Here is a 16,144-nt window from a genome sequence, read left to right as displayed (position 1 = left end):
GACTCGGGCAGACATCAGTGACACCGACTCGTCCTCTGAAGGGAGCTCCCTTGTGGTGGCAGCAACATCTGTGCCCCCGCAACAACAGGTACAGCCGCCACCCACCGCACCAGCACCGCCCTCCCAGCAGCCCCTCAGCGTTTGCCCCATGCCCGCTCACCCAGGAAGGTGGGCATCTCCTTCGCCCCAGGAACCTCAGGCCCTGCCCCAGTCACCCCTGCTGCCCTCAGTGAGGAGGTCATTGACCTCCTGAGGACGCTCACTGTTGGGCAGTCTACCATTTTGAATGCCATCCAGGGTGTAGAAAGGGAGGTGCACCAGAGCAATGCATACCTGGAGGGCATTCATTCTGGCCAGGCTGCCCTTCAGCGATCGTTCCAGACTCTGGCCTCAGCACTGATGACAGCCATTGTCCCTGTCTCTAGCCTCCCCCCTCCAACTTCCTCCACCCATACCCCATCACCTGTACCTCTGCCTATCCCAGACACACCATCAGACCAGCCTGCACACACCTCAACACCCAAGGGAAGCTCAGGCAAACATAAGCACCACACATCACACAGGCATTCACCCAAGCAACATCCACATACAGACATACCAACACCCACTGCCTCCACTGTGTCCCCCTCCTCCTCGTCTCCCTCCTCCCTCCCTGTCACGTCTCCACTCACACCTGCATGCACAACATCTTCAGCCACTACGTCCCTCAGCAGCACACACACCAAAACACCCCGCACACGTGCAGTCACCACCCCCACTGCCATTTACACGTCCCCTGTGTCCTCTCCCAGTGTGTCTGTGACCCCCTCTTCCAAGATACCCATAGCAGGCAGCCACCCACCCAACAGCCATCCACCTCTTGACAGCCTCCAGCCCAAGCACCTGCACCCAAAGACACCAAACTTACAACTCCTACAACCACAACCTCTTCCTCCACTCCCATACCCACTACACCTACCCGTCCCACTGCTCCTAAAAAGCTTTTCCTGTCCAAACTCAACCTCTTTCCCCCAACTCCCCCACCCCGTCCATGTCGTAGGACTACAGTCAGCACCTCAGCCACGACAAAACCGGCCCCTGTCATCACAGTCTGCCATGGACTGTGGAGTGCCCCACCTTCGAGGGCAGCCAGTTCGGTACGAAGCCAAGGCACGGGCAGCCCACCCCCGGAGAAACATCCCAAGATAGGCAGTGGCCGGCGCGAGAGGGTGAAAACACCAGGGACTAAAACCCCTACCATGGCTCCGGCAGAAAGTGTGGAGACAGCTGGCACACCGCCCAAGGTGGGGAAGGGCCACAGGCGATCAGGGGAGGCTGGGAAGGGCAGCACGCCCGACAACACCGCCATCAGCCCAGCTGGCCAGGAGGGCCCCGCCAGCCCCATCCCAGGTGGGCAGGAGGCCACCAACAGGCCCGGCACAGCTGCCCAGGAGGGCCCCGCCAGCCGTAGGACAGATGGACAGGAGGGCCCCGCCAGCCACATGACAGGTGGCAAATGACCTCCCCGCCATGGCCGGATCCGCTGAACTGGGCCCTTCATCTCAATCACCGCTGAACTGGGCCCTTCATCTCAAGCACTGCTGAACTGGGCACCGCCGTCTCAAGTACCGCTGCACTGGGCACCGCCGTCTCAAGTACCGCTGCACTGGGCCCTTCATCTCAAGCACCGCTGCACTGGGCCCTTCATCTCAAGCACCGCTGAACTGTACACCGCCGTCTCAAGTACCGCTGCACTGGGCACCGCTGTCTCAAGTACCGCTGCACTGGGCCCTTCATCTCAAGCACCGCTGAACTGGGCCCTTCATCTCAAGCACCGCTGAACTGGGCCCTTCATCTCAAGCACCGCTGCACTGGGCCCTTCATCTCAAGCACCGCTGAACTGGGCACCGCCGTCTTAAGTACCGCTGCACTGGGCACCGCCGTCTCAAGCACCGCTGAACTGGGCACCGCCGTCTCAAGTACCGCTGCACTGGGCACCGCCGTCTCAAGTACTGCTGCACTGGGCCCTTCATCTCAAGCACCGCTGCACTGGGCCCTTCATCTCAAGCACCGCTGAACAGGGCACCGCCGTCTCAAGTACCGCTGCACTGGGCCCTTCATCTCAAGCACCGCTGAACTGGGCCCTTCATCTCAAGTACCGCTGGCCCATGAGCGGCAGGGGCAGGCCCGCATCTGTGTCGGGCAGGGCTGCACAAAGCACTCTGGGCACCAGGCCCCCTCCAGAACCAGTGGAGACTGTTATCCACTTGTGAGACTGTGGCTTTGCACTCCCCAGGATGTAACAGTGGGCAGCCCACCCACTGTCTGGACTTGTGAGACTGTGGCTTTGCACTCCCCAGGATGTAACAGTGGGCAGCCCACCCACTGTCTGGACTTGTGAGACTGTGGCTTTGCACTTCCCAGGATTGAACAGTGGGCATGGAGGCCCCTCGTGGATCTGGCGTCGTGCACTCATCTGGCTGAGGTGCCCCCCCTTCCCTTCCACCTGAGGTGCCTGTAGTTTTGCTATCTGATGCCGCTGCAGTGTTCTCTCCGTTGGAGTCAGGTATCCTGTGTGGGCTTTGCCCATGTGATTTGGGCCCAGTGGTCCACGAACAATGCCTGCTACAATGCTTGGACTTGTACATTTATGTATATAAGAGTTTTTGATGTGTATATATATTTTTTGGGCAGTAATACAATATATTCCAATGTTTAGAATCATTTCCTTTTGTCTTTGCATTCTTCCGGGGGGTTTGGGGGGTGTCACTCTGATGTGTTGCTATGCATTGATGTGTGTGTTGTAGTGGGTGAGGGTGAGGGTGGGTGTGTCGCGTATGTGTGTACCCGTAATAAGTTCCCCTCCCCCCTCCCCCTCCCCTGTGTCGTAGGCGCAGTACTCACCGTTGTCTTCTGCGCCGGCGTTCGTGCTCCTGGTAGAGGAGCGGGAACACTATCGCTGGGAGTATGTGGAGTTCGGGTTCCATGCTGTCCTGACTCCTCGTGGGCTGTTGGAGGTGAGCGTTTTCCCTTCGAAAAGGCTGTTTCCGCCGTGTTTTTATCGGCGGGGCTACCGCCCCGGAAAAGTTGGCAGATTGGTAGGTTGTGATACAGTGGGCGGTACATTGTCTCCCGCCTGTCTGTTGGCGGTGACCGCCGCGCTGTTTGTTTGTACCGCCGTGGCGGGCGGTGTGTTGATGTGGCGGTCGCTGTTGGGGGTTTCCGCCAGGGTCGGAATTCCATTTTTTTTCCCGCCAGCCTGTTTGCGGTTTGGCCGCCGCTTTAACACCGACCGCCAGGGTTGTAATGACCCCCTTAATGTTTTTCGGGATGCTTATAAAGCAGTGATACGAGGGGTAATTATGAATATTGCTAGTTACAAGAATAAGCAGTATAGGGCTGAACTAAAGTATTTGGAAACAGAGATGGGGGGATGTAGAGAGTAGTTATTGAACAGCACAGATGAAAGGGAGAAGGTGGTGGGGCAACAAAAGCTGGACACTATAAAACAGCAATTTGAAGGCCTTTTACAATCAAGAGTTGCAAAGCGATGGGAAGTACTCAAGTTGGCCCATTTTGAATATGGGGAAAGTCCAGGGAAGTTATTAGCGTGGAAAGTAAAAAAGGATCAAGTGAGGAATTACATCAAGGAAGTTGAGTCAGATCAAGGAGAAAAGACCACAGAAAGTGAAAAAATAAATAGTGCTTTTTGGCAATTTTTCTCCCAACTTTATACTGAAGAGGCAAGGGTTGGGGAAATTGAGTCTCGAACTTGGCTAGGGAAGGATACACTTCCTACCTTATCACCAGAGGAGCAGCTATGGTTGAATAGACCTATTACATTAGGTAAATTAACAGTGTGGCACAATGGTTAGAGCGGCAGACCCTGATGCAACGATCTGGCCCGGGACCAGGGTTCAATTCCCACCTTGGTGGGTCTTGGGCTGAATTCCCTTGGACCAGATAATTCTCGCCTTGATGCCTAATCTAATTAATGGGTCCCTCTCTGGGCAATAGCTTGCTTAATCTCCACAACAGCCTTCACAGCGCTTGGATGCCTGGCTTCACCCTGGGGCTGTCTAGGAGTGGGTGCCTCACAGGGAAAAGCTAGGAGGGGATCCACAGTGGTATGTGTACAGTGCCTTGAGACCCTAATGGGTGAGTAGTGTGCTGTACAAGTGTGAAGTTTACAGTTAAGGGGTAGTCAGGGAGGGAAAGCCCCAAGCCCAGATGGTCTCCTGGGGGAAATGTAGAAGGTATTGGAGGAAGCACTAACACCATTCTTGTTAAAATTATTCTCTGAGGTTTTTGGGAATGACTCTCTCATTCCAGCTTCCTGGAATGAGGCAATTATTTCACTGATTTTTAAACCCGGTAAAAATCCGGCTAGGTGCGACTCGTATAGACCCATATCATTGCTGAACTGTGATTTTGAGATATTATAATTTAGGCAATAGCTTTTGAAGGGGCATAAGACAGATTTATTATGTTCCTTCAGCTAGAATTTTGATTAACAGGAAACTAACAAAGCCCTTTAAGATATCTAGGGGTACCAGGCAGGGTTGTCCTCCATCTCCACTGCTGTTTGATTTGTACATGGAACCTCTTGCTAGGAAAATAAGACAGGATCCTGAAATAGTTCCTTTCAAGTGGGAGCATCGGGAGAGGAAAGTAGCACTTTATGCGGACGATTTAATGGTGTATACCACAATTCTGTCTACCGCACGTCCAGCTTTATTGAGGTTAGTTGAGGATTTTGGCTCTGTTTCTGGCTACCAGGTGAACTCAGACAAGACTGAAATAATGGCATGGAATCAAGAAGGGGAGGCACGGCAGGGGAAGGCGGGGATGAGGTACTTAGGTTTAGTTACAACACAAGACATTGAGAAACTTGTAGTGAATAATCAGCAAAAGCTTCTAGAGGATTGTACTGATTTAATTAAGGGATGGGCTCATCTTCCACTGAAGATATTGGGGAGGGTAAACTTGGTCAAGATGATTATTTTGCTCAAAATAAATTTTATTCAGAACGCTATTCTGTTACAAATAAAAGGCAGGTATCTCAATAAGCTTCAACAAGTTATTAATTCATGCATTTGGGCATGCAAGGCCACCAGAATTGTATGGAAAAAGCTGTGAAAGAGGAGAGAGAAGGGAAGCCTATAGTTGCCGGATCTACAACTATATGCATGGGCCTTCCTATTGAGGAATTCAAGGATGTTATTTGCTTCACCAGATGATACAGTGACGAGCATTATGTTTAAGGCTATGACACAAAATATTCCTGGAGCTGCAAATTATTTTCTTTTTAAGTTTTCCGACCCAAAATTGGACTAAAAGTATTGAGGGATGCAGCAAAGTGCTAGCACCAGGTTAAAATGATCACTAAGATAGCTTACTACAACCAGTGGACTCTGATTTGGGACTCTCCGGGTACACCAGAATGTTTGAAAGATGTATTGGCCAAACCAATAAGGGAAGCCGGTTTGGAACTTTGGGACAAACTTTTAAGAGAAACAGTGTTACTCTCCTGGGAAGAATTAAGGGATAAAACTGGGGGTGCTTTGACCAGGTTTAAATACATTCAAATGGGAGCTTGGACACAGTCTATTTGATTAAGTCGGCAGGGGAAAAATCCTTTAGCAGAAGATCTTTTTAATGGCTCTTCTAATAGTAAGAAGGTTTCAATTTGGTATTTTTGGTATTGGGAGATTTTGGAGCTAATTGATGGTGACTTCAAATTGCCTGAGCAGCTATGGGAAGGCACCATGACGAGGGAATTGATACAGATAGGATGGCAAGAATCAATGAGAATGTGTTTTGAGGTAGTAAAAGCTGCCCCGCTGAGGAAAAATAATTTGTACTTGATACATAGAGCCTATATCACCCCGGCAAAGCTCATTAAAAAAAAAGAAAGGGGAAGTGGTGAACTGTGCTAAATGTGGGGCCCCAAATGCTACTGACATCCATATGTTTATGGAGTGTTGAATAATTTACTCTTTCTGGACTGAGGTGGTGGGAACACTGTCGGAGATGTTGGGTAGGGAAATAGTTGTAAATATCCCCCATTATTTTTGGGAAACCACAAGATTTGAAGGGTTGGTCAAGAGAAGAGGTTGTTGTTTTATGCTATTCTTTTGGCAAGATGGAAGATTTGCTTGAAATGGGTTACGGTGCCCCCCCCCCATGCATAGGAGTTCGTTTGAAGCTCTTCTGTACACGGCCAAATTAAATATAAAGATGGGTGGCCCGGAGCAGAGTCTGGAAAAGAAGAAGCTATGGGCTCCCCTTTTGGAGTGGGCCCTTCCCTCCTCCTCCCACCCACCCCCCACATTTCCCCCATTCCTTATCTTTCCTTAAACCAGAATGTTATGACACAGTTACTACGATGAGCCGTTAAAGGAAGATAACGGTTGGGGTTACAGTCCAATTATTAAAAACCTTTTTCGTCTGTGCCAGCCACGAGGGGTGATCCCAGAAAGACTAAGTGGGTGGGATGGGTCTCTTTGGGCTGATTATCCACCTTTACTGGAAGTGAGAAACTTGCGAATGAAGGTGTGATTGAAGTTCGGAGGTGTATGAGGACAAAAAAAAAAAATTCCATCTGTTAGGCCAGAGACAGGACTGACTTCTGCGAATTGATTAAAAATCCTAAACTCTGCAAGAGTTGGATGGTCCAAGATAAGTGAGTCCTGTGTCATCGGATCTCGAGTGATCAAAAGGAGATCGTCCAGGTAAACAATTAGATGGATCCCTCGAGCTCTCACGGACTTCACTACTAGTCTCATCAGCTTAGTGAAGCACCAAGGAGCTGATGACAGGCCGAAGGGAAGGGACATGAATTATAGACATTGCCCTCGCCAAAAGGAATTTAAGGAATCGTCTGTGAGGTGGAAAAATTGGTACTGACAGGTATGCATCCTTTAAGTCCAAGCAGACCATCCAGTCGCTTCCTGGAGAATATCTCTTAGCAAATGAATGCCCTCCATTTTTAAATGTCTGTACAAAATCCAGACGTTGAACTCTTTCAGGTTTAAAACCAGTCAGAAGCCTCCCCCTTTCTTTTGAACCAGAAAAATAGGCTTATGAGCACCTTTGGGGTGGAGAGTCAATGTGGTTATTGCTCCTTTGTCCAATAGCGTTTGAATTTCTGAGTCTATAAAAGACTGTACTGTTTGGGAAAAATACATTCGTTTTTGGAGGGGCTGACTGGACTGGTATGTTGTAAAACTCTAGTTTGAATCCCAAGATGGTGTCTAAGACCTGCAATTGTCTGGGAATAAGCCCAGTCTTCCCCCCCAAAGAGTACTTTGGAAAAAGGAATAATGTTTAACAAAATATCCTGGGTCTTGAGTTGTCCCCGTCGACTGCTGCAGAGGTACAGGAATCGACCACCTCTAGCACATGTAGGGCAGAACGTGGGTTCCGATTGTTCTCCATACCAACCCCCTCTACCATGGGGGGGAGTATCCGTGCTGAGAGCCTTAGGGATATCCTCGGCCTGACGCCCACCCTCCATAGCACCCGGCCCTGCCAAAAAGGCCCCCGCTGAATACTTTTTTGAGCGACATTTGGGCCTTTGTTGATAGTAGCATAAGTTGAGTAGAATCTGGAGAGTTCCTTAACAAAGGAACCTACGAAGAGCAGGCCAGGCCTTCTGCCACTGGGCCGGCCTCAGAAGTGGCTAGGTCATTGAGTTAGGGTCTCATAAGAATAGATCTTTGACGTTCCGTTGAAATGGCACAGTTGGTGTTTCCCAACAGATAAATGGCTCTCTGTGCCCAACCAATTATGTCCTCTAGATCTACTGGAGAGTTGGATACTTTACCTTGGAATGCCAGCTCCAGTATCTTTGTTAGTGGTCCAGCCATGTTCAAGAGCTTGTCCTGGCAGTTTCGCCACGCTCTGTCAAGGCCCTTTTTTGGGGTCCTTGGCACAATTTTTCATAAAGGTGACCATGGTCGGTCTACCTCTGGAGTATCTGCAACTTTGCCTGCCACATCTGGTCTGGGGCATTCATTGTACAGCTGCACACGGACCTTGTTATCAAAGCTCTGTCAGAGGTGGGCATGAACATACTCCGCCACCTCCATAGGCGGCATCCATTTGGATGCTCTGTGGTGGCTTATTTCTACCGGGTCAAAAGTCAGTACCCGTGGATTTTGGAATGGATTCTTTCCTTTTTTACTAGGGCCTGGATTGTCATCCTCATCACTGTCCTCAGCATGTGAGGAGTCTGACCCCTGAGTAGCCGCAACTGGCAAAGTGTGAGAATGAGAGGGTCCTCCAGAGTGGGGGGGGCACTAAAATCATGCTCTGAGTATCTTTACACCTCAGGTGCTCAAATGAATGTCTAGCTGGGACTTAGTTTTAGATTTTCCCTTTTTTGAAGGGGCAGCTTCATCTCAATTGGAGGGAGCACAGGTTGCCAGCCCACTTGGTGCACATAATAGCACAAATGCAGTGTAAAAGGGCCTAACGCTCAAACAAGGGCCTTATTCTCTGATTACTGGACACTGCAATCAAGAGCCTCCCCAAAGCCAAGTTAAAACTGGTCACCAACTTCATCAGGGTAGTACTCTACCTTAGCCTCCTAAGGCTCCCACTGTGCCATTCTTTTAACTAAAATAGCTTTCACAGCGAAATTAAGAGAGAAAAAGGGGGAGAGGGACCCTTGCCAGGCTAACAACTTTGTGCCTCAATTAAAGTGTGGCGGGAGCTCCCTGGTTATACTCTAGGCCAAACCTTTGTCAATTATTACAACCCTGCAATCTTCAGGAAGGGCGTCAGGGGAGCAATAAATCAGGCCTGATCACCATGGTAACAGAAAGGGGCTTAGCGGTGTGCAGAGAAACCGGCATGCGCTTTGTCTGTCAATTTCAACGCTTGTCGGCAATTCTGCACATGCGGTGTGGTGCAGACAACTTTCCTAGAAATAAGCCTACGCACGTCTTCAAGGCGTGCCTAATCGGCTCCCTGCTCCCTCTCCACAGAGGCAAGAGCATCAGAGCCCGACTGTTCGAAGCACTGTCATGCGCATAGCCGTGTATTGCACATCACAACGTCGGCCTGTCAAAGTCATTAATAACACCTGATCCTCAGGGAGAAAAAGCATGAGTAATACCCAATGGTATAGCGGATTAATAATAGGAAGTTCTTATCTGGCTGCGAAGCAGCAAAGAAAAAGGGCACAAAGTAGTGGCATCTATATCTATGTGGGGTGATTACATACTATTAGAGTATGTGATATGAGATGTTATGGGGGACATGGGTAATGTAGGTTTTGTTTTGCTTAATTTGATTGGCTGCTGAAATGTAAGTAAAGAAAGAGAAGCATAATAAAAAAAAATCTAGCTTTCGCGTTAAGAATTTTTCAATTCTTTTAAGGACACGGAGGCGAGGATTATGCTTCTCTTTCCATGCTTTATTTTAACAGCAGCCAATGAAAATCATGGAAAACGAAAAACTACATGCCCCAACACTAGCAATATCACGTGATGACCATCGAGGAGGAAGCCTATAAAGTGTTGCACCACACCCAGCCACTCCTCTTTCTTTGTCCAAACTCGCAACAGATAAGTCAAAGTCTTAACATGAAACTTGCAAACGAAATCCTGAAAAAAACAGAAGAACTGGAATCCAACTTGACTGGAAGAAGAGCGAAACTGGAACGAGCCGAACTACTTCTCATCATTTCCTAGGAAAAAGGAAAAAATTCAGGCCATAAAAACTGCATACCATACAGATATACTTATATTACTATTAAGTAGGGTGGGTTAGCACTGAAATACCGTAACTTGTACATGAACTTAAATAAATGATATGTATCACAATAAAACATGTACAACAGTGCGGTGGGATAATCCTCGCCTCCGTGTCCTAGAATTGAAAAATTCTTAACGCGAAAGCTAGAAAAAATGTTATTCTATGTCAGGACCGGAGGCTCAGATTATGCTTGTTCAAAGCTGATTCACAACCACTGATGCAATATCTACAATAGGTTTACAATAAAAGGTTTTAAAAGTCGACGGGGAAGACCAGTCTGCCGCCTTTAAAATGTCCTCTAAACGAGAACCCAAAGCTAAAGTTTTTGAAGGAATAGCGCCTCTGGCAGAATGAGCACCAAAAACAGAAATATCAATGCCTGCTTCACTCAGTAACCAACGCATCCACCTTGCAAGGGTGGCTGAGGAAACAGGATGATACGGCTTAACTAACGAAATGAGTAACTGACCCTCCATATCAGAACGAAATTCTTCTGTACTCACCTCATAAGGTCTAAGGCACTGCACCACACAAAGTTTGGGATTGTCCACAAAACAGGGATAAGAAACAGTCTTCAGATTGCATTTAGTTCTACGTGAAATAGAAAAAGAAACCCCCTCAGGGAAAAAAACTCTCCCAGCCAGATCCAAAGCCCTAACGTCCGAAACTCTCTTACAAGAAATTAAACATAACAACATAGTTAGTTTAGCTGACAGCTGTTTCCTAGACAAAAATCTATTGGAAGGCCAAGCTTCTAAAAAAACGAAGAACAATATTCACATCCCAAAGGGACGAACAACGAGGGCGAGGGGGATTAGACAATCTGATACCCCTCATTAATTGACACACAATTGAAGACTCCCCAATGGGTTTACCCTCCACTGGTAAATGACCTGCCGAAATGGCAGACCGATAATTATTGATAGAGCGATATGCTAGACCTGACGCTGCAAGTGAGGATAAGAAATTTAGGACCAGACAGCAACCTGCTGAAGAAGGATCCGCACTCCTAGAACTACACCAAGAACTCCATCGCTTCCAGGCCGAAGCGTATCTCTTGTGAGTACTGGAGGACCAGGAACTTGCAATGAACTCGGAAGACTCTTGCGAAAGCCCTGGGATGCTCCATCTTTCCCTGAAAGACGCCAAGCCACCAGGGATAGCTGACCCGACAGAATCAAAGGATGTAACCAGTGGCGTAGCGTGGAGGGTGCAGGGGGGGGCCGGCCGCACCGGGCGCAACATCTGGGGGGGGGGAGCGCGCTCGCACTCGCGAGTGCTAAAATCCACGGGTTAGGGGGCGCAAATTACTTGCCTTGCCCCGGGTGCTGACAACCCACGCTACGCCACTGGATGTAACAACCCCAGAGGGTCCTGGAGAAGATTCTCCCGGAAGGGAAGAAGGATCGGATGATCGCAGCTCAATTCCATTGCCAACGGGAACCAAGCCTGAGATCTCCAAAGAGGAGTCACCAGGACGAACTCCGCTTGTTGACGCCTGATCTGAGCCAAGACCCTGGGTATCATCAAGAAAGGAGGAAAGGCGTAACTCCGTTCCTGCGACCAGTCCTGAAGAAAGGCATCCGTCTTTGACGCTTCCGGATCTGGTCTCCAACTGAAAAAACGTTTTATCTGCCGGTTGAGGCGAGACGCAAACAAGTCGATTGAAAAGGGGCCCCACCGTGCAGGCAGATGTAACCTCCAATCGCTGAAGTCTCTCAGATGGCGAGAGTTCCAGTCCGCTACCAAGTTGTTGGTCCCAGGAAGGTACTCCGCCACAACTGAAATCCTGTGCTGAAGGCAAGAGTGCCAAAACTCCTTGGATATCTCCGCTAGAATGCTGGAGCGAGTTCCTCCCAACTTGTTGACATATCTCACCGCCGAGATATTGTCCATGCGAAGGAGGATACAACAGTTCGCTCTGATGGGAGAGAGACTCTTGATTGCAAAAGAGCCGGCTAGGAGTTCCAAACAATTGATGTGGAGGCTCAACTCCGTGCTGAACCATCTGCCTCCCGTGGACACTGATCCGCACCGGGCTCCCCAGCCCCAACGACTGGCGTCGGATTCTATCACTACATCTGGGTAAGAGCTGAAGATGGCTCTGCCGTTCCAGGCTTCCATATGATCTAACCACCAATTCATCTCTGCACGAGACTCCTCTGATAGGGGAACCTGATCCGCATAACGGAGGCCTTTCTGAAGATGAGATATCTTCAAACGTTGAAGGGCTCGGTAATGCAAGGGACCCGGAAATATTGACTGAATCGAAGAAGAAAGTAGGCCCACCATGCGGGCAATCGCCCTCAGTGATACAGTCTGTTTGGATAATAGAGACCTCAACTCTCTCTTGATCGAATGAATCTTCCCGGGGGGAAGAATCAATAGAGACTGCATCGAATCTGTCTGGAAACACAGAAAGTCTATCCGTTGAGATGGGACCAGAATGGATTTTTGGGCATTGATTATGAAACCCAGACTCTGAAGCAGAGACACTGAACATTCCAGATGAGACTAAAGAAGGCCTCGATCCTGGGCCATGATCAGAATGTTGTCTAGATAAATAATTAACCTGACCCCTTGGGACTGAAGGAATTCCACGACTGGACGCAATACCTTTGTGAAACACCAAGGGGCAGAAGACAGACCAAAGGGGAGAACTTTGTACTCGTAATATTTGTTCTCCCAACAGAACTGGAGAAATCTCTGATGCGGAGGAAAAATAGGAATGGTCAGGTAAGCGTCCTTTAGATCTAAGCGGACCAACCAGTCTCCCTCCTGGAGAACGTCTCTCAGAAAATGGATGCCCTCCATCTTGAAATGACGATATAGCAAAAAAACGTTGAAGTCTTTTAAGTTTAACACCAGGCGAGAACCGCCACCTTTCTTGTCTACTAGAAACACTGGGCTGACAAAGCCCGAAGGGTGACGAGGCACCCTGACAACGGCGCCTTTCTTTACCACAGCTGAAATTTCTGCGGAAATGAGACTGAGTTCTTGACAGGAAAAATATACCTGCCTGGGAAGGCACTGTTGATACGGGGATTCGTAAAATTCTAGCTTGAACCCCTGCACGGTCTCTAAGACCCAAGCATCTGAGGAAATCAGGCGCCAAGCCTCCAAGAAATTCTGAGTTCTGCCCCCCAACATTACCCCTGAACTTACAATCAAGCTCACCTGTGGCTCCTGAATCCTGGGAGAAAGATTGCTGGCCTTTGGCTCTCCCCCTGCGGAATCTGCCCCGACCATATCTTGGTCTCGACGGGTAGAAGGTGGAAGAGGAGGAATCGTACTCCTGGAAACCTCCTCTTCCTTGCTGGTAGAAGCCACGTTGAGGGCCTTGTTGATTGAAGCGGCCGAAGGCACGCCCTCTGTAGCGTCCGGCCCCTCTAAAAAGTGGACGTAGCACTCTCCGGATGGATCCTTGTGCCTTGTCCAAACTGGCGTAAGTGGAAACAAACTTGGAAAGTTCTTTCATAAAGGGTGACCCAAACAGCAAACCTTGGGCCACGGGGCCGGATTCAGATGCAGCGAGGTCCGCCAATTTGGGGTCTAGCTTCATCAACACAGATCTGCGACGTTCTGAAGAAATGGCGCAATTGGCATTGCCTAAGAAGCAAAGAGCTCTTTGAGCCCAACCAACTAGAATGTCCGGATTGATAGGATCTCCTGACTCCGTGGCCTGAAAAGCCAATTCTAAAATCTTAGTTAAAGGACCGGAAATATCCAAAAGCTTATCTTGGGTTCCGCGCCAGGCACGATCTATACCCTTCTTAGGGTCTTTTGCGGATTTCTTGAGGAAAGTGACCAGAGTAGGATCTAATTCGGGTGTCTCAGTAACTTTGGAGGGAAAATCTGGCCTGGGGCAGTCAGACCTCAGCCTGGAGCGAATATCCTTATCGAAGCTGTGTCTAATGTGGGCCTCCACATAATCCGCTACCTCAGGGGGTGGTAACCACAGTGAAGATCTGGGGTGCACTATGTCCTCTGGTTCGAAAGTCAGAACCTTAGGGGTAGGAGCCTCCTGATGATGAGCTTTCTTCTTGCGCTTACGAGGGGGGGGCATCACCCTGCTCGGAGGAGTGCTCGGAGGAAGAAGAAGAAGCTGAGTCACTAACAGCTTTCTTTTGCGATCCCGAATTATAGTAATGCTCCCTTGCCATGTTTCTTATAAGGGATTCAAAGTCCGCAGCATGCAGGTTAGTAACCTGTTTAGAAGCCTGAGTGCTTGTTGAAAGGGAAGATTCCCCAATAGGTTGGGCGCTCGCCGGGGCTACCCAGCCTTGCTGCTCCACCAAACCCAATAGATGGTGTTTGATGGGTTGAATGGCTCGAGCTAAAGCCTGATTGACTGAGTGAGGCACTCCTGCATCAAGAGCATACACCAAATCTTGGTAAAACGACCCAGTTGTATCATCCAGATGGTACAATTCTTCGGCCTGGTCATCGTAGCCAGCCATACTGTGTAACAGCAGAATGGGCTCCAAAGGAGCAGTAAATTAGTCTTAAGAAGCAGGGCAGAAAAACAAAATAATCAGATAAGATGTGGAGGGAGCTGCCCTGTGAAGAGGTTTAATAACCCTTGGAAGCAGGCCCAGCCTGAATAATAATTAATTCAACCCCAGTGTCCAGGCACTGGGGTGTAGGTGGGGAGCTGAGCCGGTGGCAAAAAAGGACAAGCAGTTAATAGCGCAGCTGCGCTAGCTCTTGAAGAGGCAGTACCTCCGTAGCAGCGCTCACACGAGCGTGAAGAAAATCGGCCTAAAAGGCTTAATGAAGTGAAACCACGCACTCCGGTACGAGCGCCAGCTGAAAGGGGGACTACCTGGGGGAAAACAAACAAAAACTCTGCTCGGCTGCCAAGCGCGAGTAATTGAAATGCCCCCCGGGGCAGAATAAACAATACGCGGCTGTTCACAGGAGCCCAATGATTAGAATGGGTTCCGGAGACGCGTGCACAAGAACAGCACTGCTCCGGCTAACGCGCTCACGTAGCGCGCATGCAATAAAATTGTCTGGGCAATAAAACTTTTAACACCGGCAAAAAGAGAGGACTGCGCGGGAACGCGCAAGCCCCCGCTCCCACTCCACAGTTACAAAAAGCGATCCAATAGACGCTTTAGAAAGGAGGGAAATGCTGCTCCATACATTTTAACAATCGATAAACAGATAAGAAAACTGGAAAAATCACTTAACTGGCTGCGAAGCAGCAAAGAAAGAGGAGTGGCTGGGTGTGGTGTAACACTTAATAGGCTTCCTCCTCTATGGTCATCACGTGATATTGCTAGTGTTGGGGCATGTAGTTTTTTGTTTTCCATGATTTTCATTGGCTGCTGTTAAAATAAAGCATGGAAAGAGAAACATAATCTGAGCCTCCAGTCCTGACATAGAATCAGATCCTCCATTCCTGAAATAGAATCTCATACTCTCTCCACGCCTGGCACGGGATGGCCTGGGATAGCGGGGAGACCAATATTGTGTGGCACTTGACAGGGCTGGTAGACATCTTAGAAACCGTGTCTCTATTATTACGTTCTAAGATTCTGACTTGATCAACTAGTAGCCCATCTAAGAAAAGTCATTTCACACGTGCGTACAAGAGGCACCACGAAGCTATTTTACAATATTATTTTACAATAATGCGACACAATATGATTTTATTAAGCACAGTTAAGGATGACTCCCTTTACTATGAAGGTGCTTTATAGTTTTGCTTCTTAGTATTGGATGCATGACATAGTCTTAACATTTTACTTATCCCACAAGCCACCCCTTTCTGTCCGAGAGGCTTATGAAGGAACTCCAAGATGGCCGCTAAGCTGTCGCCCAACGAGGCATATCTGGGTGGGGATAGGAGAAGGGTAACTTGGAGTGCGCGATTTTTCGTTTAGTCCTTCTTGTAGTTACAGTTAGTAACTGTACATGATACAATCACGATTTCCCAACTAGCAGGTTAAGACAAGAGTTTTATTTGAGGCAACCAAACCACGTTTCATTGCGGATGTGGCGTCATCGCGTCAAGTCACGTATTGGAGCAGCGCGCTGGAGGTCACCGGAAGGAAGGAAGGAGCCGGTCCTTGGTGCAGCATGGAATGTGAGAGAGAGGAGGTTTGCGGTGCTCGGTGAGCTAGCTACTTTAGAAGGACGAGAATAATGTGGCGGACGAGTCAGGTATACCGAATTGAAAGGGACATGCGTGGCTATAGAGTGCGGTAGGCAGAACGGTGAGATTGAATTGGTAGGACAACGTGGCTCCAATAAATTGGTGAGGGTAATAGGTTTTCGTGGGGGATTAGGGTGTTTAATTAAAGGGGAGGGGAGTGCGTGATCTCCCGTTGCGGGTGGGGACAGAGTAGTCTGGGGTTTGTAGGATGATAGTTGGGTTTCAAGATTCTGACCA

At 49.0% G+C, this 16,144-nt stretch overlaps 1 protein-coding gene across 6 annotated transcripts in view; it reads left to right on the top strand.

Annotated features, from left to right (window-relative positions):
- Positions 1-15,755: 15,755 nt before the first annotated feature.
- The window catches only part of TBRG4 (transforming growth factor beta regulator 4), a 61,181-nt gene continuing 60,792 nt past the window's right edge, over positions 15,756-16,144 (top strand). For 2 of the 6 annotated variants that reach the window (XM_069210909.1, XM_069210915.1), the window contains exon 1: positions 15,787-15,915. The gene's annotated coding sequence lies outside the window, so the exon portion shown is untranslated. Of the gene's footprint in view, positions 15,969-16,144 lie in introns of all 6 variants that reach the window. The other 4 variants (XM_069210911.1, XM_069210914.1, XM_069210910.1 and 1 more) reach the window with 4 other exon arrangements.

Source organism: Pleurodeles waltl, chromosome 10 (assembly GCF_031143425.1).
Source record: "Pleurodeles waltl isolate 20211129_DDA chromosome 10, aPleWal1.hap1.20221129, whole genome shotgun sequence".
NCBI classification, from domain to species: Eukaryota; Metazoa; Chordata; class Amphibia; order Caudata; family Salamandridae; genus Pleurodeles; species Pleurodeles waltl.
Note: the sequence above shows the minus strand (reverse complement) of the source record. Positions and strands in the feature narration are given on the sequence as shown.